Source organism: Anas acuta, chromosome 3, assembly GCF_963932015.1.
Source record: "Anas acuta chromosome 3, bAnaAcu1.1, whole genome shotgun sequence".
Taxonomy (NCBI): domain Eukaryota; kingdom Metazoa; phylum Chordata; class Aves; order Anseriformes; family Anatidae; genus Anas; species Anas acuta.
In genome coordinates this window covers 35,797,834-35,825,159 of record NC_088981.1, presented here as the reverse complement: position 1 = coordinate 35,825,159, position 27,326 = coordinate 35,797,834, and the positions used below count along the sequence as shown (strand labels likewise).

General features: G+C 42.5%; 1 long non-coding RNA gene across 1 annotated transcript in view; it reads left to right on the top strand.

The window, feature by feature from the left end:
• Window positions 1-2,947: 2,947 nt before the first annotated feature.
• Window positions 2,948-27,326, top strand: part of LOC137853817 (uncharacterized) — a 37,948-nt gene continuing 13,569 nt past the window's right edge. Inside the window, exon 1 of the long non-coding RNA XR_011094739.1 lies at window positions 2,948-3,161. This is a non-coding gene — a long non-coding RNA (uncharacterized lncRNA). The remainder of the gene's footprint in view (window positions 3,162-27,326) is intronic.

Sequence of the window (27,326 nt, the reverse complement as noted above, 5' to 3'; positions counted from 1 at the left end):
GGATGGCTGGTGTGCTGGCCTCTTGAACGTGAAGCCAGGGACTGACATGACATGTTTACTACCACTACCAGAGGAGCAATCTGGGATGCCATTGTGAAGTGTAATCAGTAATAAATGATTAATTAATGGCTTTTAAATGGGCTGAGTTCATTATGCAGTGGTGAGGACATGAACGGAGCAATTACTAAAAAATTCATATGTTCTTGGCCATAGAACTGATAAATACTCCAAAGTGCTCTTCGATTACGAAGAGGCAGGCAGTTCACTTGCACACTGCATTTCTGTTTTTAATTGCCAGTAAATGATGGCTGTGCCCATGTTTGTCAGGCTCCCTGAAAGCTCTTAGCTGCCATTTAGCACTTGTGGGCACACTGGCAGAGGATATTTTCCTGAGTGTTTGGAAACTCTGATTGAAATGCGTGACACATAGCCTCAGCTCTCTTCACCTCTCCCTCCCTGCCCCAGCCTCCCACCCCCGCTTTTGCAATGTCAGTCAACAGAGCACAGACTAGGAATTAGAAGATTTAGCTCATCTGCCATTTACGTGATGTCTGATCTTCAACGGATCACAGAGATGTCTATTTAAGAGCTGCTCCATTGCTAAAATGGAGGAAACGATGTAATCACCCACCTGCACAGCGTGCTTTGGTACCTAAGGATGAGGAGTGTCATCATTAATTTCTGTTTTGGAGAGCTCTGTAAACCTGAGGAGCCTTATTTGTGCAGTAGAGCGTTAAATCCTGTTTTTCCATAAAGTAAAAAGGAAGACAAAGTATAGCCAGTTGATTCAATTTGGGCCCCCCTGGCGCTGCAGTTGCAATTTTGCACCGTCAGAGAATTATACCTACTTCACTGCAATAACAGTAGAGGCATAGATTAGCAGCAAGGGCCATGATTTCCAGGTACAGATTGATAGTGAAACGTCTTTTAATACTGGTACTTGAAATTCACTGTGTACACTAAAGAGGAGGTGAGATAATTTCTCAGAAATTGCTTCTGCAAGGAACAGGGGTTCTTCCTGCGAGATGATGCCAGCTGGGTTCATCAGAGGATGTGACAGGAGCCACTGCTCAGCTGGGATCTGGGAATCCTTTGCTCCCTGCAGCTTGCTATAGGCTGATCATCACAGCAGTCATGCTGGAGGCAGGGAACACAGACCTCTCTGGGCAGGGGAGGGAATTGAATCCCTCTCCCCAAGACAGCAAAAATATTGCTGCTTGAGCCATCAGGTGCCAGGGTATTCCGGGTGAGAGCTCTCTGCCCCTCCGGTGCAATATGTTCTGCTTCTGCATGACTGATTTAAATATTCCCTGTCCCAAAGTGGCTGTACAGGGCATGTGCATGTAGAGAAAGAAGGCAGTTTCCAGTAGCTGCTCAGAATGGGCCTTATGAAATAAAGCTATGGCTGTAAGGGAATTCAGGGCAATTCAGGCTGGTGATTTGCAAAAACAGAGGTGTGCCTCAGTGCAGGCTGAAAGCAAGTGTTGTGGGCTCTTTGAGAGTGGGAAAGAGGCCTCAGAGCTTTCAGCTGGCTGCTCTGGTGATGCCATGCTGGGCAGCCCAGATTTGTTGTCACACCCTGTAGGCTATCAGGCATTCAGTCCAGGCTCTGGACTCTGTTCAGCAGGAGGGAGAAGAATCCCGTTACAAGGGCTTCTTCCTCAGTTTGAGCAATGCTGCAGCTTTGCCACTGCTTCTCCAAAGGATCCAACTTTCTTGTTTTTCTGTCCATTGCTTTACCACTGGCATTTCTTCTCCTTACTTTGACATTTGGGGTGAAGAACTTTTTCCCCCAAACCTTGCTTCAGTCCATATATTTCTGACTGTTCTGAAAAAGCAGCAATTTCCAAGACTTCTAGGCTGAGAAAAAAAACATTACCATGAAAAAATCCTAGGGTAAGAACAGACACAGATGCATAAGTAGCAGCAGCTGCAAGGGGTTATGAGCAATTGCTTGGGGCACTACTTGAGTTTTTTCTCACCACTTTTCTGTCGGAGGTCATCTTGCCCAGCTGAGACTCAGCATCGTGCTCCAGCAGGGTTCTTGCTGTGGGGGTCTAGTTAGATAAACACTGTGTGTGACAAAGGAAACTGGTCCTTTAGGATTCAGGCTTACAAATGCCTGCCCTATGTTGAATCCCCATCAGAGATGATGTGGTATCAGCATGACGGTGGTGCTTGGGGGGTGCTCTGGCTTTGGCAGACTGGGCTGCCCAAGCCTCTGTGCAGCAGTGGACAAACTGTGGACACGTGCCATCCTGGCAGCAGCACATGCTGGGAGGAAAGCCAGAGGACAGCTGCTCTGCTTTTCCCCGGGGCTAGGGGACCCTGCATTGCACCCACTTACTGATGTGATGTACAGGATGGCCAGGGTGTCCTCATTGTTGTTACACCTGGGTGCTGGTCCCTGTGCTGTTCCACGTTGGGCTGTGCAAAGACATGGAGTGTCTGTGCTTTGCTTCTGACATTTACAAGGGTTTTGTGTTTTCAAGCTCTAATTATTCTTGTATCCAAAACACAAGATTTTTGCTCATGAAGGTCTTTTTGTTGGCTGCACCACGAGCAGCAATATGGACTGTTTCCCTCTTTTTCAGTGTTCTCACAGCTTTGAGACTGTTCTGAGACCACTTCTCTGCAGCTACCACACTCCATGGCTGTATGGTGAGCCTTTTCCCACTGGTCTTTGAACCGCATTTGCATCACAACTGTGTGACGACTTGTCCCTTGCTCTGCTAGAAATACTTTTGCACAGGTTTGTATCATCCCTGTGCTAGTTGTGCTTGAAGGCACGGCTAGCAGCCCGTGGACATAAACCTACGTGCCTGGACAAGTCTTTCCAGCTCCCACTAATGGGTCCATCCCATTAGCTGAATGGCAATTTACTGCACCTGCAGAGACTCAGTGAGGTTCAGAAAACCCCAGAGAAGAGAGCAGAGCTTCTTTTCCTAAGCATCTGGCACACATTTTCGGGCACAGGTGGCAGTCATCCACCTAAAGTGATATCCTGAGCTACTGCCTTTCAGCTGTGGCCATGGGGTCTCTTTCTCCCTGAAAGTCAAAGCATGAAGCAGAGCATGGTGTGGGCAGAGGAGTATCCCCAGTGGGCTTTCAGAGATATTTGAAGTGAAATTCAGAGGAGTTACATAGCCAACAAGTGGCAGGTAAAGATTCACGTGCTTGCTTCTGACTATAATAAGATCTATTGGAAAAAAGAGGGATATTTTAGACTCTTTGCCTTGCTGTCAACATTTTCGCTATGGGAAATTGTCTTGAAACTAACAGTAGGCTTAGTTCATTCCTTTGGGCTGTTGAATATTTTTCGCAAGTCTTGGAAGTATGCGTATGTAACAAAGAGCTCTGGGTTGCTTGCACAGTTATATGTTGCAAGTTTCAAGCATGTGGTTTTGGGGCTTTGGTTCTGCAGCTTTGGGCCCTCTCAGCCTGTTATTTTTAAGCACATAAGAGAAACTTGTTTCTCTCTTTCTCTCTTTAAAAAAAAAAAAAAAACGAAAACAAAAAACAACTTTTTCTTTTGTGTCACGGTAATCTTGGAAAATAAGATTAAAACCTGTGGAAATGCTGAAAAGAACATTAAAAATGGGTCAGTTCAAAGTAGTTCAGTGTGAACAGAATTTCAAAATGTTTGTTAAGGGGTGTTTTCAAAATATTTGCCAAAGGGTGTTTGGTGTTGGCTTTGTTGTAATTCAAAGTAGGTTGCAGCTGCAGACTGAACGCAGAAGGATGCGCTGGAGCAGGCTTAGAGGATCTGGACATTTGGTATCAAGTGTTGAGCTTGCTGCACTGAAGTTGTATGTCCTTGAAGAAATGGCTTTACTCCAGGATTTTAGTCTTTCCCCATGGTGATACCAGCATTTCTTCATAAAGAGCCTTGAAATCCTCATATAAATACTATTACTGAAGAGCAAAGTAGTGAAAGCGTTATATGTGTGTGCATTAATTACTGGAGGTGAGAGAAGTGTTTGAACACGTCAGATGGTCGGTGAATGTCAGATCCAACTTTTGAGGAAACAAATTTTAGTAGAGTGCTCTTTTGCCACGTCAAATTTCCCTCCCCTGGAAAGGTTTTGGTTTGAAAAAGAAAATTACCGGGCAGCTCCAAAGGAGTAAGTTGGTTCCCTGCTGGAAACAGCAGATGCCCAAGATACTACTGTTGCTGCTCTGTGCATATGCTGATTTCCCCAAAGGCATGGCCTGGGCCGCTCTTCTCTTTGCCTCTTTTGGAGGGAAAAAGACTCAATTATTTTCATGCCAGATGCGCACGGTCATGCATGCTCAAGCCCTCACACTGCAAAGCTCTTATTCCCCTCCCATTTAAGCCTCCAATCTCTTTAGAATTCCTTCAGAAAAGATGCAGTCCCTCAAGGCCTAAAGACGTGCAGAGATGCCATAATTCCTCCAGTCCTGGACATACAATTTATTCTCATCACCTTGTCCATAACCTTCCCTTCATTTTCAGCTCAGTTTCAGCTCCCTCTCTTTCTTTTCCCCTCCCGTCTTCTCTCCTTCTGTCAGGCTTCAAAATGAGACACATATATTTAAAGGGGAAAATAAAAAGAAGAAAAAGTGGAGAGAAATATCTTTCCTGCTCCAAAATTTTCCTTCTAAACCCCATCTGGACTCCACCTAATGGGAGTGGGGCACTAGTCCAGAGGTCATGCCATGATCACCAAGATTTTGTCATAAATTTAAGTCTGGGTGAAGTCCAGAAAAATTTGGAAGCTGGTGTTTTTATTTGTTTATTTATTTTCCCAAGAGATAAGGTGGGAATGCAAGGAGGTTAGGGCAAGCAGGTCTCATTGATGCTCTGCTGGTGCTGTGCTCTCAAAAAGCATTGGCTGCGGTTACGTGGTACCGTCATCTGGGGAATTGCATCTTTTCTTTACAGACAGTGTCCTTGACTTCCTTACTCCCCAGGTCACCAGTTACCAGCACAGGAAAATGCTTCTAGGCTGATCATATGGATCAGCGTGACTTGTTTTTATTTCTAAGAGCTTTCTTTCTGCAAGCTTGGTGTTGTTCATCCAGAATAGCTGGCTCCACTGTGAAAGCACATTTTTGTTGAAGATATCCTGTGGAGGGCTAATGGGATAGCTTAGAAAAGCAAGCAGAACCAAGGGTGTGGGAGTTATTTCTCTTCTCTTAAAACATTTACCTTTATTGCTGCTGCTACTGAAACGGCTGCCACCTTCCTCCCTCAGAGATGGTTCAGGCCTGTTGACTGCCATGCTGCTTAATGCCTTGCTTTAAGAGAGACCTCAAGACTGTAGACATGATACTTTTCTTCTACCAGTGCCCATCATGTGTGCCGGGTACTGGATATCCACAGGAAGCACAGAAGAGATGGCATTTAGCGAAACATCCCTTCTGTTCATTTTCCTGAGCATGTTTAATTTTTTTCCTAAACTCTCAGAAGAAGTTGAGGGAGCACCAGGAAATGAATACAGCTCTTCTGAGTGCTAGCATACCACTTGCCATCTGTATTGCTCAATGACAGCTTCCTCTTTTGCTGCCCTGAAGACAGGGAACAGTCCAGATCCACAGACTTCTTGTTGTCATTGTGAAGAGCCCCACAACCATACTGATGGAAGTCTTTAGAGTGTCGGCTCTTACTCAGCACCACTGGAGCTAATGTATCAGAATATTGATTTATCAGAAATTAATCTCCATGTAGTACTATTTCTCCATTTGGAAAACATAACATTTTAATGCATTTTTAAAATGAAAAAAAAAAAAGAAAAAAGTGATGTAGGAGTAAAAAGATCTTGGTTTTTCATCTCAGTGTACTACTTTTAAAACTTACTAGAATAGGCATTTATGAAACATGTTGCAGCTGAGATGAATGCAGTTATCAAAGCTAAAACTCACTTTTCCCTTTTCAGCCATGACTTCCTTAGTTCTTGTTTCAAAAGTGAGATCACCTCACTAGCATTTCCTTCCAAAACAGTTGAGCCAATCACACACATCCAGAGCTGCTGCACTTGGCACTGTGCAAGTCTGAGCATTCACCTGCCATTTCCCCCTTTCTCCATAATTTCCCTGAATCCCAGATACTTCATCCTAGAGTTCCATTGGAAAGAAAGCTTAATTTAATGTTATCTAGAAAAAAAATAATGTAATAGCAAATAAACAAATAGTCAACTCTGAAAATTCACCCTTTATCACACGTAAAAAAAAGCTTCATTATAAACCTCAGATTAATACGGTATAGCTGAAGCTTGCTCTACTAGATAGGGAAGAAATTTTTGTTTTCTCCTGTGCATTACTTTTGGTATTTATGAATTATCAGAATATTTCTGGTTGCATTGAACCTTACTCTTTTTCCCTTTTCTTTCCAACTGTAGCGTTTGGGCTTTATTATTGTTATTATTATGGTTTTGCTGCTCCTTTTACCAGGTTTATATAATCCAATTGCAAATGAAACATACAATAGATAGGAAATGAGAGTCTGAATATTTCCATTGTATTGCTTCACAACCTATTATATCAGCTGATGTAGATGAGTGGCTCCAATAAGGGACTGGAAGGCTAGGTATTACTGCCAGCTCTGCTGCTGGCTGGTTTCAGCAATTTCCTCTTTCTTAGTTCACTCATCAGTAAATACAGACTATAACACTCCTCATCACTGTCAAGCGCTTTACTATCTCCTGATGAAAAAGGCTGTGTAAGACTATCATATAATCAAGAGGAAAGAAAGAAAGTGAGAGTGAAAGAGAAAGAAGCTGCAGTAGATTACAGAAGAGATGAAGCAGATTAATCCCACTCCACCTTGGATTCAGTATGTTTCAAGGGAAAGATAAGATCTGACTTTGTGCAGCCTGCATACATAAAAATTAAAAAAATTCTTTCCACTGTAATAATCCTTCTTTGGATTTAATACACTGATCTAGTGGTTAAGAATTCACTTTTCACTGCTCACAGTGGGAATTTGCTTGGTTCTTGTATTTGGTGTGGTTTGGATGCTGAATCCAGAGCATAATTATTTCACTTTTTGCTTGTCTTGCCTTGATTTGCACTCCTGTATTACTTCCTTCAAAAGGAGTACCACTGGAGGAAGAAGAGACCATTGGTGCAAATACTGAAGAAGAATAAATCTTTCCCTCATCTCCACATCTGTTGTCTGTTCCCTGCTCACACTATACGGTGCTTGTCTATCTGTGGAGTAGTCAGTAGGTGTTAGTAGCCCCTTGGCTTCCTGGACTATACAGGACTCATGTTCCCTGATTCCTGTTGTTCTCCTGCTGTCCGCTAACCCTATAAACAGCTAGTTTCTGGCCAGGAGTTTGTGACAGTGTTTGCATTTTGCTTTACTCCACGCTTCAACTCTCATGTGCAAGTGGCCAGGTAGAGTAATTTTTTTTTTTTTTTTTTTTTTTTTATGAATACACCTATTTTCCTTCCGTTAGCCTCTGTATAACTGAAAATCTTGTCTATTGGTAAATGCTCTTCCAAGGGACACCACTGTCTGTACTGAGCAGCTGAATCATTAGCTTTCATGCAGCTGATGAGATGCTCTGCCGACTGTAACCTTATATTCTATTTTGTTCTCTGCTGCCTTGTGTGGAAAGTCCCAAGGCAGGATCAGTTACATGGGAAAGCTTGAGAAGGGAAGGAGGAGGAAGTTACTTGTATTCTATGGATATTATTCATTCTGTTCAATTCCTCTCTTGCCTCCCCTCTCTGTTTCCACCAGCAAAGGCCACACAAGCTGTTATGGGGAGTCATTGTCCTTCACTTTTATTAAGATATTAAAACAATAATGAAGCTGTCTAGTGAAAATGCAGAGAGCTGAATAAATGATTTATGAAGTGCTTGGCATAACAACTTGTGCTGCCTGAGATGAATCAGTTTTTTCAAATAACTGTCGAGGAATCTTCTCCTTCCTCTCTGCCCCTCACCTGGCAAAATGCCAGCCCAGGGTCTTTGTCATCATCTTCTGCAAGGCAGAGCAAGAGCAGTTCTAAGCTTGTCTGTACCAGGTGATGGAGGATGGCACAGAGAACCAGTATCCTGGCCCTGTGGGAGCAGTGCTGCTCCCCTGTCTCCTTGGTCTAGCTGTGAGACAAGGCCCATGGCCTCAGCTGATGTGCTATGCTGCTGCCTTGGGCATCACCCACACTGCATGCTGCACCAAGCCCTTAGGGCTTCCTGCAGCCAACTGAGGCTTCACATGGCTTGGTTATCTGCCCATGCCATCCAAACATCCTGATAAATGCCATGGCCTTCCCCATTCATGGCGCTACACTCAATTTTCATTCACAGCCCACTTCTAACAGGCTCCTATAAAGAAAGCTGCATAAAAACTCCTGGCCCCATGTGAATTTCAGTGTCTTATGTTTTATGAGACACAATACAAGACATTCATATTGCCTAGGCCATTTCATCTTGGGGCCAAAAGCATTCAGCGTAGTTTTTCCTTAGCTGCTGGCATAGGTCCAAATCTCACAGCTGTCACCACACCATTGAGGCTCTAAGCCCATAAACAGCATTAATATTTTTTTTACCTGACAATAGATGGTGCTCTTTCTATAATTATCTGTCTCTACAGCCCCTATATATACCTTCATTTTTTAAAATTTAGAATGAACGTAACAGATCATGCTCAGTTCTGGGCATTACAAGATATCAGGCAGCAGTGGTAATAAAGGAATCACCCATAAACAAACCTGAAACAGAGATGAACTCTGTTATTGCTTATCTGGAACAAGGACTCTTAATAGGTCATCAGATATTAAATGCTGAGGAGATGAGGGGCATTCAGATAAACAGATAAATAGACAGATAGGATAAGTCATGGAAATAATAAGCTAATAGGTCTTTCCTAGGTTGCATCAGGTTGCATCAAACAAAATTTTTTCTGGCTTGAAAAAGGCATTTGTCATTATATTTTCCTTATTCTCTGAACAAAAAGGAAGGAGATGCTAAGCAGTATCAATCACTTTTTTTTTTTTTTTTTTTTTTACAATTTCTTTTTCTCTGTATCTAATTTTAACTTTTTTTTTTTTTTTTTTTTTTTTTTTTTTTTGTCAACACAGAATAAGGTTCTGTTTTTATTTCAGGACTTATAAAAGTTGTTATTGTATCTAAAACCCAAGACAGTAATATTTTCCAGTCAAGTTTAGAGGAAGAAGAATCATAAAATACCTAAAATTTACTCCTGAAATAAAACACAGTGAAAAGCACTTACTGTAGTGTTCTAACTTCTGAGCAAACACTGTGAAGTTGTAACTCTGCTGGCATGACTTTCTCCCGTTCTTGTTGTTATTTATACTCAAATGAAATGTGTCAACATGATGTGTACCTTTGATCGTTTACCATTCCCACAGATTGCGTATTGCCCCTAATTTTCTTTCTAAATTGATCCCATGCTTGAACCTCTGCTTGGAGTGCCTGTTCCTAAGGTTCCTTAGAGAGACAGAACAAGGCTCTCTAGAGACTGACTGAGCAGCTTCTCACTTCTTTAACCCAACAAGCCCTCCAAAGATATTCCTCAAAAATATTCTTGGGCGTTTGCAGAATTGAAGCCCTGCTGCTAACATCTACCTTCTTTTGCTAACATAGGAGAAATGTGTGGTCTGTAGCTTTTTGAGGGATGCTGCTCTATGTCAGCCAACAAGGTAAATACCATTGTTGACTTGCTTCTCTCTCATCCTTTAACCTCATAGTGTGAATGTTCCTGCCCTGTTGGGAGCTCAGATGTGGAGAACTTAATGGCGGTGGCTCACCCAATGAGATGCTCAAGAGTTCCTAACACATGCTGCTATGCAATCTCCAGTGCTTAAATTTAGAAGATGTATTTCTGAGCTGGTTTCTTGCATGAGTGAGGACAGGGCTTCTGAGGAGGCAAGTTTTGCATCTTGAGCTTTGTGTTCTTCCTTCTTCTGTTCCTCCTTTTGCTGGCAGGTTATACTATTCTGCTAGCCTTAGAGTGATGTTAGAGATCTTATGTCTCTCCTGTTCCTCTCATTTGGACAAACACGTTATCTCCTGCTGATTATGCTTCTTTTCTTTTTTCTTCACTCCTCTTCCTCTCTCTCCTCACCCTACTTTGTTAATACCTATGAATACAAGAGGAAAAAATTCTGGTAAAAAGGACAATTTGTGAAAATACTAATCTCTCTCTCTCGCAAGCATGTAGTACAAATGCAACAGATTTCTAAGCAAAACCCTTAGAGTAACAATACTTAGATAGACATTCCTATAAAATATGTTTTTCATAAGAAGTCTTAACATTTCTAACCATTAGTGTTAGAGTTTAATGAGAAACAAACCAAAATGTTGAAATGAATTCTAGACAAATTAATACCTCACCCTGAAGAAGTTCAAAATGTCTTCTAAATTCAATTATTTTTTTTACCCTTGTATTATAGTGTGATAAATAAGAAACCATTTTGAAATGGAAAAACAATTAGAATGACATCATAATCATTCTATCCTTACCAAAAATTTGAATTTCATTTGAAAAGGGGTTTTACTGGGAGGTGGGGGTGGAAGGCGGCGGCAGCGGAGAGGGAAACATTGTACTGAAAATTGAGCACTTACCATTTATCACTCACCAGCACTGGTGTACTGTAAGGAAAAGAATATCATGCTAATGTTTTAGAAATAGTATTACTTCATACTGAGTTACCAATATTTCCATTGCTCCCAACACTCTTAATTTTCAGTAGAAGATAGAGATAGACCTTACGCTTAAGGTCTAGACTGTAAAGGCCATATCCTGCTTTCATTTATATTTCTGTGAACTGTTAATGTCTCTGCTGAAGTTGGTGGGGTTATTAAATTTATGCCATTATAATTAAGAAGAGATGTTGGTCTGTGATCTGTAATGCTCCATATACACCTAACGTGTATTAATTGGTAATCACCAAGGAGTGGCTCTGAAGAAGGCACACAGTGACATTTCAGTGGAGGACACAGAGGTACTCAGATAAAGCAACAGTGAAACCAAATGACCTTTCAATCTGTTTATGAGAGACTTTGTCATCCCTGCTTTTGAGGCAGCTGGAAAAATGAGCAACAGAACTTAATCTATATCCCAGAGAGCTTCTGCTTCACTAAAAAAGAGTGAAATCCAAAAATACACACAGGCTTCTCAGCTCTTGTGGCCGTATTTGTATTCCTTCTACAGGTCTGAGCACTTGAAGTGCTTATGTCCTTTGTGTGCGCGGGGTAGGCTCTCATCAGCCCTACCCCCAGAGAATGATTAATTTCTAATATCCTAGAAGCAGTCCTTGAAGAAAGATATAAAATGGATAAGGATTAGCATGATTAAAAAAAAAAAGATTTTATCTGTTGTACTGTAAATAAACCTCATCACTGGTTTGCATGCTTGGCTGCTTGCCTTAGCAATAAATCCAAGCAGGGTCTGCCATCATGTCTTCCTATGGGAGCCAGAGGATCGCAGTCCTGAACACTCAACGCTGACTGTCCTAGCCATACCTTGTCCTCATCAAGGCAAAGTATCTCTTACATTTTAGAAACATTATGGAGCTGGATTCATGAGACAGAGGTATTGAGCATTAGGAGCCTCTGACTGGTTGATCCTGTATAGAAGGCTGAGTCCTGCCATTTCAGGTTGGGTGGCACATTAATTTGTTCCTGCTCACCCCCAGGATGAAGGGCATTAAGCATTGGTGCCTGCCTTGGGCTGGCGTCCCAGCCAGTGTAACACCACTGAAGGCAAAGGAGCCAGACTCTGGGAAAGCTGGCACAGATCCACTAAATCAAGTGGAGCCACCAGGTATGTTGGTAAAAACCTATAATTTTTCTTCTGTCAGCTCTTCCTGAATTTGACTCAAATCACTACTCCAGAGAAGAAATTACCCTGTTTTCCAGTCTGTACAGCAATCCAGGCTTGGTTATGGATTTCAGCTGTTCCTTGGAGAAAGCAATTCAGCCCTATAGGTATCTTGCAGCAATTGTGCACCAGAAATTCCATTTAATCCAATAAAAGGCCCTAAGGCAGGGAGAGAGAAGAGGATTGTACTCTTAAAAGATGTAATTAAAGCTTTAATGGCAAATACACTAGATTGAAGAGTGATGGAGGAAAAAAAGCTTCTGGTAGAACTCGTAGCTTTTGTCATTTAGCACACTGAGAATTATTTTAAGTTATCTACTGTCAGTGAATTCTTCTCCATGTGAGGTGTCTCACTACTGGCGCACATGTTGTGCTATACCAGGTGTTTAACACACAATAAGAACTGGCATGTTATGGAAGATTTGTGCCAAATAGTGGCACACGAGGACAGGAATGTTAAATGCTTTCTCATGCTTCAATATGCAAATCCTGTTGTTTCTGCTGCTGCCAACACTGAAGAAAGTGATGTTGCTATAATGGCTATGAAAATTTGCAAGCAACAGATCGAAGGCTTTGTTTGGTCCAGTCACAGAAAGGTCAAGCACTTCAGCTGACTTCACCTGCTTGAAAAAACTTTTCATCATCTGAAGGAGCACCCTAGCAGGTTTTTTTGTTTTTTTTTTTTTTTAACTGGGGCTCAGTCTGGATTTTCCTGTGCTCAATAAATCTAGGTGCTTAGCAATATCAGCAGATTCAGGGAATGTGATTCCTGTCCATAAATAGCTTGGTGCCTGCCTTGCATAGGAAACAGTTCAAAGGACTGGTTTCTGAAGAGAAAAATGTTCCATTTAATAATTGATTTTTTTACATCAAAAATACTAGCTAAGACGATGAGTCACCAGTAACAGCATCAGTGGCTTACATTTCAAAGCACTGCCATAGAAAGCAAACATGAAGAGTTAACCTAGTAATAAAAGTTTCATAGCCCATGCAGCTTAAATTATTCACCAGGACACAGAACCATAACAGTAAATTATAATGCCATGAATGAATGAGGGTTTCTAATGGCCACTAGGTAAAAATAAACACTTTGCGAAACTGAGCCATTGTCAGACTAATTAAATGTCTTTGAAAAGGTCTTAATATCCGACCTTGAATTCCCTCATCTCTGCAGGTGTCTTTGCAAGATAATGCTGGCTGCCAAAATGGTCAGGCTTGAACTGGTGTTCACGTCTGTTGGTTGTTACTTGAAGCAAGCCCAGAGAAGCCCCTTTGGGCTCAGGTTGCTTTCCTTGGGTGGGAGAATTGGGTAACTGGACACGTGTCAATGCAATTCCATGGCACAGAGGTCTGTCTGAAACCAGGGTGAACCTTCATGAAGATAACTGCTTATTTTTGGTTACTGAAGTGGGAGAAGGATGGGTCTCAGGAAAAGAGTGAATTTGACCAACAAAGCTGTCAAAGGCATCCTAATCCTTTGAGACTTTGCCTTCTGCCACTCTGTGTTTAACTCCTCTCATTGAGCTGAAAAGGGGTCTTTGGAGAGCAGGAAAGCTTTAAAGTGGGAATAATGCTCACATGGACACCTAAGGATGGAGCCTGAGACCAAAATTCCTTCTTTCAGGTCAACCAGCAAAAAAACTTAAACGTGAGAATATAAAGGCTGACAGGAAACAGAGAAACTGTGCCATAGTATAGGTTAGAATGAAAAAGCAAAAATGGAACAAGGCAGAGGATATATACAACAGCTCCCAGCCTGCAAGACCCAGATAGATTAAGAACATTATATAGAAAATAAATAAACAAATACATAAGAAAAAGACACTTTCCTCATAGGAATCTTAGGTCCAAGCTGTTCTCTGAAAATGGAAATACTATTATATCTGTGGAAAACTGACCTCAAAACCACTGAGGAGAAATTGTCTCCTAAAGGATATGTTTTTTAGCATTTTAGGTGTTGTATACTGTCTATTCCTGTGGTGCTTGCTGTATTGTAATGATGTATTATACAGCTTTACTGCTTTTTACTGCTTGCACGCACGATTCTGAATGATCTCCTGTTTTATTTGAAATAAAGAAGATCTGTTGCTAGCTTTCATGTCTGTGGCAAACATTGTGACTTCAAAAACCTCTGAAAATCTCTGGAAAGAAATTTAAAAATCTAGGAATTGATTTTATCATAAGAATCTGGGTCATGGCTGAGAATTTAATTCTGGCAATATGAAGACAGATTTTGCAAGGAGTGGCACTAGCAGAAACCTTCAGCTGAGAACCTAAATGTTACCTGAAACAACGTATATTAACTTTCAATCACTTACACCTCTAATGGCATTCTGTGCCCCTGATGAAACCTTTTACTAAGTTTCAGATCTATGCTCCAGAACATGAAATGGGTGCGGCTTTTTAGAAAGTGGTGATAGTGTAATCAGAATTTCCTATTACCCTGGCTTAGAGCTTTTGGGATGGCGATAAGTAGGAGTTTGTTTTACAAGCACAGCAAAGCAGACAAAAAAAACAACTTTAAAGTAAAACAAACAAACAAAAAAGACTTCAATCTGTTGTTTTGTAATCTGAAAAAGTTCAAGAGTCAAGATAAATAGAAATAAAAGTGGCCTTGCCAAGCCCACTGCTCCCTTCCATCCTGCTTTTGGTTCAGTCGTTCTGTGCCTTTATCAATGGCAGTGAACTGTGCAAAGTCATCTTTTGGTCCCTGTCAGCCTGATGCTGAGATCTGTGAGGATTTTTTTTTTTTTTTTTTTTTGTCAAGACAGTTACAGTTTAGGTCAGTTACATACATGGAGGAGAAGCTGCTGTACAATGGGAAATGTTAGGCAACAATCTTAAATGTTGGTGCCTTGGGGACTTTTGTTTGTAGGTCCCTTTGCAGTGTCCTTCTGGAGAAGCAGGAGAACCTTTGGTGTTGCAGAGGCTGGTGAATGTGCTTTTAGGTAGGTCTCTATCCTCCCAGTCAACAGAAACTAATACAGAAGATAAGCTGCTCTTGTCTTAAAAAGAACAGTACCATAAATAAATAATCAAACAAAACCTGAGATGGGTTCTAAATCTGTCCATGCAGCGTTTTTTTGGTATCTAAGCACTTTTATGCCACATTGGGAAAGTTTGCTTTTCGAAAACTGCTTCAATTTAAATTTTAGTACCTAATAAACAGCCTGACCCACAGCTCTGTTCTTTAATGAAGCAGATGGAAACTGTTTCGAGTGTCAGCACTTGGAGATTTGTGGCTGTGGTATAAGGAATAGTGTGTCCTTCCTACTTAGAAGTGCAGCTTCTGTAGAGGGGAGGAGGGTGAGCAGCAGAACCCCGTGGCTCAGCAGGCTCTGAACTAATGCTAGGAGCAAGCATAGCAAGATCCCAAGTGTGAGTGTGTGTGTGTGTGTATGTGAGGGATCTGAGGTACCTGGATGCTCTCAGGAAGCAATGAGGAGAGATGTTACGGGCATGGTGATCTCAGGTGAAGTAGAGTTAATAGCATGGGTGAGTGATATGACCGCCCTGGTGGTGGGAAAACAGGCTTTTTAGAGAAGTGGAGAGTGTTTGCTAGAGCAGATATGCAGAAGGGACACAGTTTGGTGAGAAGTCATCCCAGAGCAGCGTGGGGGGTGGCAGTGGTTCTGTTGAGGATGGAGATCCTGGCATAGGAGTCTGGGGTTATGCAGGTGAGGACTTTGGTGTGTAAAAGTATGACCTGGACAACTGTTTGGGATGGTCTTGGGGAAATCAGGGTGAAAGCAGTGGATTTTCTGGAACCTTAACCTGGAGTGTGTGGGATAGAGATCCTGGGGCAGTTTCTGGGGGATGCGGATGTGCGTGTGGTGTCTGAAGGGGAGCCCCTGAGGTCCACAAGTAGCAACTGAGGCAGATCATACATGCCATGGTCACAGGACACCATCTCAGGCTCTGGCAGAAAAGAGGCTGAATTTGAGGTTTTGTGGGGCAGTTGATATGGGGTAATAATCATGGGAAGAGGAATTGTGGTTCTGAGGCCTTGCTTGTGGCAGAGATGCTGATGGTTGGACTAGATGACCTTATGGTTCTTATGGTATGATGTGAGATGTGTCTGATGGCTGGATATGATCCTGCCAGGGGAGTGAGGGCTGATCCTAGTCTGGGTAAGAAAACCTTGCTTTTTTTGATTGTTTCATTCTTTTATTCAGGAAGGGGTGAGGCAAGTGTTGAACTTCATTCCCATTCATTCCATGTCTGTGTGTTAAAGACTCTGCTGTTCTTGCTCCATAAATTCCACGATGGTCTCTAACTCCTTGCCGACAGCCAAAGTTATCTGCTGAATCAAGGCTTCTGCACTGAAACTTCCAGGAAAGTGAGAGAACAACATGACATCTCTCACTGAAATGGCCTGCCAATTCTGAGCAGCCAATTGAAAATGAAACATCAAGACAGAGAGCAGTTTAGTCCAGAACCAGATACAAGAGGCTGAGAAAGCCATTTTCCCCAAAGATTTTCTTCCCCAGGCTTGCTCTTGTGCTGGCTTTATTCCAAGATCTCCCTTGGATGCTAATATAGACAGTGAAGCCTGGCAGACTAAAAAGACTCCTTTAACATGCTGCTCCAAGTACCACACAGTCTGGTACAGATGGCATCAGTCTGGTTACTTGCTGTGCCAATAACCTCATTGTGGGCACTGAGATCTGTAGCCACTGTTGGAGACTTTGATTTCTTCGTATCATGCAATGATCGAGTCAGATCTGCTGGACTGACTGTAATATGCTCTGGGTTAATGCTGGCATCAGCTGTTCCTTCTGTTCCTCCATAAGAGGGGCAGGTTCTGGGGTGCTGTGGGTCAGGGAACAAATGGGGGTAGGGGCAGGAAAAAGACAGCTTTAGGAGGTGAGAGGTTGGGTCTCTGGGTGTGCTGGCACGTGGGGTATTGAAAGAAAAGAGGTTGGGATGGTAGGAGTGGAGACAAGCCCTTCACTGTTGGGAGGAGAAGGAGGAAGCCCACTCCAAAGCTTAAATTAGTCAATTCCTTCCCCACCTCCCCCTCCTTTCACAGCAAGCTCATTCCCTTCATGCAGTCTTTCTGTCACAGGCTTCCCATTCAGGTGAAACGAGAAGAAAGATTTTTCTCTTAAAATTCAGCAGAAGTGTCAAGGCTTAGCTCCTGGAAGAATAAAAAGTGCCAGACAGTGGCATGGGAAACATCTTAAAGAAATCATATTTTTTCTGGAAGGGTAAAAGTGCTACAGACAGCTCTGTATAGAAAGAGATAAAATGCATGCTCAGGGAAGGCACAGAAAGAGCCGAACCACAGCACTGCACACACATGCCAGCCTGCTGCTGGGACAAGCTGTATGGCAGTCCTCTTGATGTGGTTTTCTTTAGCTCACGAGGCCAAGGGCTGAGCTTCCAGGGCCTCTTCTGACCACGCTGCTTCTTCTGCCACCTCCTCAGGGCTTCAAGGAACTGTAATGACAAGTATTATGGAGTTCCCAGGCAGTTCCTCACTATTGTCATGACACTACACTGTCATGACCCCCTCTATTGCCCGTTGGACACTGTGCTGAACATGCTTCAGTGCTGATTGCCTGTTACTAGCTATTCCTCTTGTGCAGAGGACAAAAGGAAAGCACTTCCCCAGCACTCAGCCAGATGACTTTTCATCCCCTCTCAACACAGCAAAGCCGGGCTTGTGTCTTCCTGAAGAAGAGATCTCTGTGTTACAGCAGGTGAAGAGGTATGGACCCAGCTCAGAAATCCTTATCATCTTTATGAATAAAACTCCCCACTTTAGTGGAGAGGCCTTAGGCCTGCCACTGGGTGACATTATTCCTTTCCATGCTGACCAGAGGCATGGCCACCTGCAAGGCCATGCTGGACAGCCCTCCTCTAAGCAGAACAGCCACCATGGGCTTCGTGGATTGTAAAACATGCTGAGGAGCTTTCCTGGGACTGCCCAGCTGGGGCATTGCTTATGCTGCTAGGGAGATGGGATAGAAGATCAGCTAATGAGCAGAGCTGACTCCCATTTCTTTCTTTTACATGTTAGGGATGTGTGTGATCGCACAAGCACTCTCAAGATTTACCACTGAAAGATTTAATCTCTTTCTCGATCTTTTAAATGAACATTCTGCATCTGAGATGGTGCTTGTACTGAAACTCCTGGCTCCTGAAGCAGTTCTACAGAGTCCTTCCCACCTCGTTATTCTGTCTGTGGGAAAACCCTGGTGTGAGCTGGCAAAAATCACAATGGGGCAGCAGAGAGGAAGCTCAGGCTGTAGCTATGGATCACTGTGTTTATTCAATAAATCTGGACCTACATGAGGTTAATGAAGAGCAAAACCCACTCTATTTCTTCAGCAGAGTGAAATCAGAATCCCAGGTTCAGAGGCTTTAAAGTGAAGTAAAGCAAATGTGGTGAATGAGCTAGCCCTTGTATCCTGAAGAGTCTTCACCTTCCCAGGGGTTTGGCTGTAGTAAGAGAGAACAGAACCACCCCTTTTCTACCCCTCTTGGCTGGAATGGTTTGATTACAAACCAACCAACCGACAAAAACAAACAAACAAAATCCAGCAAAGCCAGTTAGAATTTTTACAATACTTTCTTGGGAGGAAAAACTTTACGTGGCTGGGCCACATGCTGGCGATACCTGTTCTGGGGGGAGCCTGCTTCCCTTTTGCCCCCTTGTTTTCTGTTGGAAAAACTTCTGCCAAATGGCCTGGTACTAAATATTTCCCAGACGAGTGATCCCAGTCTTGCAGGTTTGAGTCCATTACCTTAATGGTGGTTATTCATCAGTAATGAACCATGCAGTTAACTTGCCAGAGACGGCATAGCTAATTGAAGATCAGGCAAGAGGTTCTTTTAATATTATTATTTTTCCTCCATTTGCTTTCAGTACCTCTTTGCTTCTCAATGAGGTCTGATATAAGTTTTAATTACCTCTGAGAACAATAACATTATAAAGGCCCTGCCTCTTTGTCTGAAGCTCTTTGCCTAGATGAGCTACACCGTGTGTTCAGGTCTCTGAAGGAAGCGGAGGTTGGCAGGGATGGTAAATTCCTGTTACCCACTGAAACCTTGGAGTAGTAAATTTTAAAAACTATTTCCATTCTGACCCATCTGTCTTACCTTTTTGTATATTTCAAGTGTTTCTCCTCCTGTTATCTGAGTGCCACATGCAGAATGGTGTAAATGGAAATATTTATATCTCTGTGAAATATTTTTCACTCTTGCTCTCTCATCACTTTTTGGGTACGGATATTTCTTCCTCCCTTCATTACCTCTTTTATTTTATTTTTTTTTTTTTTTTATCCTCTGCACAGGCTACAAGATATTAGGTGGATGATCTGGAGGAAAGGCTACAGGCAAAAGCTGAGCTGAGCCCTTTCTGTTCAGCCCAGTCTCTAACACAGTATCAGCCCAGGTGTTATGGTAGTGGGTGAATTAGGAATATAGAAATGTGTGAACTGAACAAATGGCGCTCAGCTGTTGCTAGAATGGTGTTGCTATTTATTTCACTTACTCATTTATTCTGTAATATGATAAAACATTCCCAAATATACAGGAAACTTTTCCTGAGAAAAGCTAGTGAAAGAAATTTATAGTTGAGAAATATATTTTGTGGAGACTATCAAAACTGCTTCCATTCTACTGAGTTCAAAATAAGCTTTTAAAATTTCAATGTATTTATTTTTAGAGTGCACTGATTTATTTATTTATTTATTTATTTAGAATATGTTCTAAAAGTTGTGGTTCATTTACTAAAAATTAAAAAAAATAATTCACCAAGGATTATGAATGAAACAAGAAATAAAGTCTTGATTACCATTGCAGTATTCATAGAGTGTGATAAAGAATGCCATCCAACACCTCATACAAAACAGACATTTTAATATCATATTTGAAGTGTGTTTAAAGGAAAAGCCATCCAGCAATGAATTTTGTCTTTGCAAAAACTTTAATTAGCTATTATATATGTTACAGAAGTGATTTGGATTAAAAAGCAGATTGATTTGTCCTTCCACCCCAAGTTTGATGGAGATTACTGAAGTTCAGAAAAGAGTTTTAAAGAGTTTTAAAAAGTTTTGCTTTTTTTTTTTTTTTAATCACTTTTTGCCCGTTTTTAGCTTTTGCTTTTCTGTCTAGAAGCACTCTGGCTTTATATTCAGTAATTTCCAGCCTCACCCAAGTTGCCATAAATCTCAAGAAGAATTTTATTCTCAGAAGACCTGTAGCCCATGACTTGTTTTTTTCAAGTGCTATAACTCCACAGCTGCCTGAAGGATGTAGGTGGTCCCTTCCCATTGAAAATGAATGGGAACTGAGCCTCCAGATCCCTTAAGTGGATTTGAAACTTGCAGCCAAGAGATATAGAGAAGCATCCCAGCCTGAATTCTGGACTGAAGCTGATTTTGTCCCACTAGCACTGCCTTAACCCCACTGAAAGCTGCCAGGCTAAACTGGGACACATCCAGTTTGTTGAGGGAGCAGGGAGGTAATACAGTAGCAACCCAAGGGCTGTGTACAGCAGTTCCTTTACACCACTTGCAAAGTCCTGATGATATATATATATATTTTTTTTTTTTTCCCTTGTATGTTATGCTAAGGGACTGCTGCAGAGAAATCAAGCTCTTTGCTGGCCTCTTGCAGATGGCAGGGAAGTTTCTATGGAGACACGGGAGGAAGCAGCAGATTTCTGCTGCTGGCAGCAAGCAGGAACAGGCTTGCCATCTATGCTGAGCTCTCTACCTGTTGTCATACTCACAGGTGGCAAGCAGCAACGCTGCGCAGTCAAATACATGCCTCTGGACCATGCATTTCCCCATTAGGTCACCCCTCTATCGAGCCCCCGCATTGCTGGAGTCAGGTGGAATGACTCTGGGAGCTGGGTGTTATGTGCATAGTAGAGGACTCATAAATGCATATCTGGGCATTTGAAAGGCTTTTGGAGAGAACGTTTTCCTCTGTGTTGCAGTTTGTTGCTTTGACAGAGCTGGAAAAAAGAGAGAGCTGCTGGGTGCCTGGCTCTGTCCATCGGCTCCAGCACCAAACTGTGTCTCTGCCTTTGTGGTTATTGAGGCATACAAGGAGCAGAAGAATATTTTTGTAAGGGTCATACTCAGTTTCTCTCCAAATAAACTTTTGTTTCGGAAAATGCCCCCACTGTAAAACATATTGGGTTGCTGAATTTTCATGTCACAGACTCTGGCAGGGAGTGCAGCAATAACGTGGCAGGTCCCTGCAACACCATGATGAGTTTTAGGGCATGAATCAAAGGGCGATATCTTATACAAGCTGGGGATGGGAGCGAGAAGGTAGTCAACATATCATTTTTTGAGTGTTCAAGCCAGAATTCTAGCTAGAGCCAGAAGGAAGGCTGTATGAACCCTTCTGCAGTGACAAAGCATCACTGTGATGAGAACCTCCATTTGACCCCTCAGCCAATGATTTTTTTTTTTTCCAATAGCCAACACCATTATTTCATGCAGAAGACCTCAGCTAATTGAGGTGCAAATATGGGGCTTTTCATCACCACTTTATACTTTCATAGTGACTCACTAAAATAGCTGAAGAAACATTTGCCAGGTCTGTGCTCCCATCTTCTCTGGAGCAACAATGAGTGTGACAGAAGACCAAAGCAAGCTGTCACTGTCCTTGAGCCATCACTGCTGAGAATCAGGAAAGGTTTGACTTAAAAGTACTCTGCCATGGTGGAAAAAAAAATAGTCTCTTGGTTAATTAAGTGTGACATGTGTCTGCTCCCTTCCCAATTATCATGTCATATTGGCTCAAGTTTATAAGCCAAAGGAGTCTGTCACTATGCAGGGTCTTGTAGGGCCAGCAGACTTAAAAGCTGGACTGTTATCTTCATGTCTCGTTGCTTGAAGGTGCTGGACTTTGGCATGTTCTCTGACTTAATGTAGGAACACCCCTATAGCTGCCACAGTCTCTTTTCTTCCCAGCCTTGTTCCATCTGAGGCACATATGTTTTTTTTACCTTAAATGACAGGAAATATACATGAGGCAAACAGTTTATGCTGAGCATCATCAACTCATCTCTCAGAGGGAGGTTTGCTTGGTTCCAGGCTTATCCACACAGTGGGAAGCTTGGGATATTGGGAAGTTGTGGAGGGTGGAAGTGGTCGTAACACTTCATGGGCAGGCAGAGGCACATGATGGGGAGCCAGGAAGGGATAGCAGGGAAGAGATGGCAGGGTATGCAGTGCAGTGTTACCAGTGGGGGCAAGGAGCAGTGTTGAGGGAATTAAAAATAAGTTGTATCAAACTTTGGCTGAACTAGTGCTGGGAGATGCTGGGCATAGGTGGTGACAGGACTTGACAAAAGCAGGGACAAGTTAATTCTGCTAACGTGCCATAGGAAGGTGGCAGTGAGCACCCTGGGAGCTGTGTGCTGTAGAGAAGGGGAGGTGCCATGACTGTGCCATCTCTTACTTGCAACTCATGCTATGTGCCAAAAGATAAGCAGGTAAGTCACTTCACTATCAATATGGGAGTTAACCCATGGTGGTGGAAGAGAAAATATTAATCTATAAGGGTTGTATCAAAACCATAGTTTTGTGCTGTATCTGTCAGCACCTTCCCTTGCAGAGCTGTACCTGCAGCAGTGTATTAGGCTTACATGGCAAGGTTTTAGTAGCAGGGGGGCTGCATGGGTGGCCTCTGTGAGAAGAGTCCAGCAGCTTCCCCATGTTAAATAAGGGCTTATTTCAGCCGGCTCCAAAGGCGATTGGCCAGAGCTGAGCCAGTGAATGACAGTGGTTGTGCCTCTGGGAGAGCAGATTTAAGAAAGGGAAAAAGGCTGCTGCACAACAGCAGCTGGGAGTGCAAGGAGTGAGAACCAGCCCTGCAGCCCCCAATGGCAGAGCAGAAGGGCAGGAGGTGCTTTGAGGCACCAGAACAGCAGTTCCCCTGCAGCCTGTAGAGAGGCCCCTGGTGGAGCAGGCTGTCCCCCTACAGCCCATGGGTCCCACATGGAGCAGATCTCCATGCTGCAGCCTGTGGAGGAGCCCCTGGTGGAGCAGGTGGATGTGGCCTGGAGGAGGCTGTGGCCCATGGAGAACCCCCGCAGGAGCAGGCCCCGGGCTGGAGCTGCAGCCCGTGGAGAGGAACCCACGCAGGAGCAGGGGCTCTGAGGGGAGCTGCTGCCCACCCTTGGGGGACCCGTGCTGGGGCAGTTTGCTCCTGGGGGATGGACCCCGTGGTATGGAGCCGTGTAGGAGCAGTTCTTGGAGAGCTGCTGCCTGTGGCAGCCCCTGCAGGCTCAGTTTGGGAAGGACGGCATCCCGTGGGAGGGACCCACATGGAGCAGGGCCACAGAGTGACCATGAGGGAGCGGTGGAGACAAAGCGTTAGGGAATGACCGCAGCCGCCATTGCTTGTTCCCCTGCACCACTTGGGTGGAAGATTCAAAAGAGGGTGGATAGGGGAAAGTGTTTTTAGGTTGAGTTTCTCACTGCTCTGTCTTGTTAGTAATAGGTAATAAATTACATTAATCTCCGTATGCTGAGTCTGTTTTGCATGTGATGATAACTGTTGAGTGATCTCCCTGTCCTGATCTCAGCCCTTGAGCCCTTCTCATTGTATTTTCTTTCCCTTTCCCTTTGATGAGGGGGAGTGAGAGAGCGGCTGTGGTGGAGTTCAGCTGCCCAGCTGGGTAAAACCACCGCAAGCAGTCTGCCCACTACACCACATGCTTTTGTACTAGTTTCTGCTTGTCTGTGTGGCAGACAGTGGAGTGTGAGATTCAACTGTATGTGCCAGAGCCAGCCTTGCATGTGGGGATGGCTCCTAAGGGGTTACTTGCCTGTCACACGATGGCAAGGATGCAACTGCTCTTGGTCTGTCTCAGCTTAGTGTTTGCATATTTTCATACTTCTGCTCAGTCTTTTTACTTTGCAACAAAAGGACCATGCATTTGTTTCACTTAGCAATTATATGATGAATATTTAAAAGAACAAAACCTAGTTGTATTTACCTATTCAACTTTCAGCAATATATGCAGAAATGCCTCCAACTGAGACAAGCTTGGTGTAAGTCCTCACTTTGTAGGAGGAGAGAGCACACTGCTGGGTCACTCAGTAGAGCAAAATGCAGATCTCATGGAAATACACAGGAGACAGAGCAGGTCTCAATACCTAGGATGGATCCAACTTGATAATTATTAACAATAATTGGCCAGATGTTTGGCTGATCCTGCAGTGGTGAAATATAATTGGTTTGAGTGGGGATACACTGATTTCTAACAGCTTAAATCCATCATGTTCATCTCTGTTTTGAGATTGGCTGGCTTCCTCAAAGCTCAAGCAGCTGGAATCACATTATTGCCCAGTTTATTCACCTTTCATTTGGAAAATAAATAAATAAATAAATCTAGCTATACGGTGCTTAGAAAAGCTTGGAAGTACCAAATCCTGAAGTCTGCATCTGTGGACGACAAATAAAAAGAATTTCCAAAAGTGAGGTTTTAGGAGGTGTTATTTGATATTATGATTTAACCTATACTTATGATTTGTAATATCTCTTTACTCAGGGACTCATTTCATCAGTGTTAATCTTGGAGTTGCTGAGCTTGTAACTCTTTTATCTCACTCAGGTCTGCAGTGCAGGGCCTTCTGGGTTACTTCTCCTAGGTAAGGGGAGCTGCATTACTGTTTAGGGAAGCTAAAGAAATAGCCGGTGAAATCCCGCTGAGACTGCAGACAACTTGATGAAGTATCTTGGAATCTGGCCGGGAAACCCTGTCTAAAATGGATGTCACAGTTTCTGTGTATCCACCTGCCATCCATTGCTGTCTTACATAGTAAGCCTTTCATCTGAAATCAATGGCAGCAGTGATGTTTCTAATGACAAGCAGTGTCTGGCACTTTTTCCCTATGGAGTCACAAGTCTGCTTGGGATCAGATTCTTGAGTCTGATGTATTTGTGAAAAGAAGGGAAGGAGAATATGTCCAGAAATGGGTGCTACTTTGTCATATACTTGTCACTGAAACAGACCGTACCTCCATGTACACTGAATCATGGGAACCGGGTGGTTTAACAGTACAGTGGGAAGAAAATCAGTAGTTAGGACTTTGGTTTCGCATTACCACAGAAGATGCCACCTCCAGGAAGTCAGTAGTACTTTCCTACTGCTAGGACAGAGCCTCTGCTTAATGGCTAAGCAGAGAGTGGTGTTTAATAAGTCTGCTTGTCAGGAGGGAAGAGCTACTGGCTTCTTTTCTGGAAAGCATTGCACATTTGAGATTTGATGAAGTAGTCAAGCGTGCTTCAGACTAAGGTGAGGATAGCAAACCAAACATCTTCTTCATTGTCTCCCTCCCTCCCTCCCTTCCTTCGTTCCTTCCTTCCTTTCTGTTTATTTATATATTTCTATATTTTCAGAAACAGCATGCTGTCTAACCAAGTATTTAATTACTACTTGTGTTGTATGTGACTTTCAAACTTTTGGTAGTTCCTTGATGGCTCCTTTTAGCCATCAAAATCCAACCAGGGTAAATCAATATTTGCTTTTATATCTTCTGTTGTGAGAAAAGATATTCCAAAACAACATACAAACTATGTCCCCTTATTGATCTGTTTGCCATTGTCTTTTCAACAGCCAACATTTTAAAACATTCTTTTATTTTAAAGGTACTCGTTTCTAAATCCAATAAAACCAGAATATTTTCCCTGTGGGATCTCCTATTCAAATCTATGCATTTGGTACTGCTTGCCTATGGTTTTCTTAAGAAACTGATTTAATTCTAGGTAGAAGAGGAAAGAAAATAAATGATCTTAATTGCTAAGGACATAAAAAAGACGAGAGAGAGCTTTTACTTGAGTTACTAGAGCAAAATAAACAATTCTGTTCACAGAATGAGAGAAATAAGAAATAGAAAAAGGTCAGTAAGGATATCTTCTCCCTTTACCCTCATGATTAAGTCTTAGCAACTATGGAAAAAAAAATCTGGTGAATTTTCAACAGACTAATGATATCTGCATTGCAATGGGTGAAACTTACCCTTAGGCAGGGTTTCAGCATAAAGTCTGTGACCTGGCCTATGACTTACTGCTTACATCATTTAAGCTCAGAGGGAAGAAGTCTTTGTTTTGTAAACCTAATGTTTTCTACATTTTTTCATGGCATATCCAGGAGTGTTATTTTTAATGATATTGGAAATTCTCCTATCTGGAATTCTTTGCTCAGGAATGCCCTCTTTTAGGTAAAATGCAGAGCCAGAAAAACAAATAAACATTCTGTTCCTGTCTCATTAGTCTGTAAGGTGAAGGCCATTGTGGGTTATCCTGATTCAAGAAATAAATCTCTGGATAAATCCCTGCACGTTTGCCTCAGTGACTGAGCAACACTGCCTAGAGAGGCAAGTGCTCCTGAGCATCTGTCAATAAACTCACCCTTGAGTGGGTTAAAATGTCCACAAATTAGTATAGATAGGTAAATCTGAGTTCACCTTACATTCATCTACAGCTAAAATTCAACTCATCCCAGGTGCTTTGCTCAAAGATTAGAAGAAAACAATTTCTGACCGTTGTACAGGAAGATAGCTGGTTTCGAACAGGAAGCCCTATATACATTCAGCATGGGGCAGAAAAGAAAGCAAAATACTTTCTATTTTATAATGAAGTTTGCATTCAAGCAACATATGATAGTATTAATCAAGTTGTTCAGCTTGTATTTCAGTTCTGTGCAAATTTAATACGTATTTCCGAAGTGTGAAGTTCCCACATACCTCTCATTCATAAACACTTTCTTCTTCACTCACAGGAGCTAAAAAACAGCCAGTGCCTTTCCCCTGGGATTTGATTTATTTGCTTCTATAAAGTATTAAATTTGCAAGAACTGTACCTTCTCGTAATTCTTGCAATGATGTTCATTACCTGAAACTAACTTATTATTAGTTCCAATATTGTATCTAGGGAAAAAAAAAGTGTTTCCCCTGAATACAGAGTAAATTTTCTTGAGGGTCTCTCCATGCTACACCTTCTTCAGCTGGTTTTGTGTAGCTCCACCACTTCCTCAAATACCACTAGTTGGGCCGACAAGAGTATTTCTCTGCTGACAGAGACAAAAAAGCAGAAGCACAAGAATAGCTGTCTATTACTGACCAAAGGACCATCAAGACCCACATTCTGTCTCTGGCAGAAATGCATAATGTGGACTCTCTCTGTCTCTCTCTCAATTGAGGAAAAAAAAAAAAAGGTGCAAATATAAGGTGTCTTTAGCATAAACCTTCACTTTCTGTGTGGCAGATTCAGAGAACCCAAAGCATGAAGTTAAATAGCTATTTGAAGTATCAACCTTTTAATGAATTTGTCTAACCTTTTCCCAGCCCTTTTTGTACCTTTGGCCTCCACAAGCATTCTGTGGCAATGAGTTCCACAGCACTGTGTTCTTTAGCAAAAACATCATTCCATTTGTTTTTAATCTGTTTTAAGGCATCTGGAGGGCATCATTATATTTATAAGGAAAATAAGATTTTCTCATGGTCGTAGACAACATAGTCATATCTTC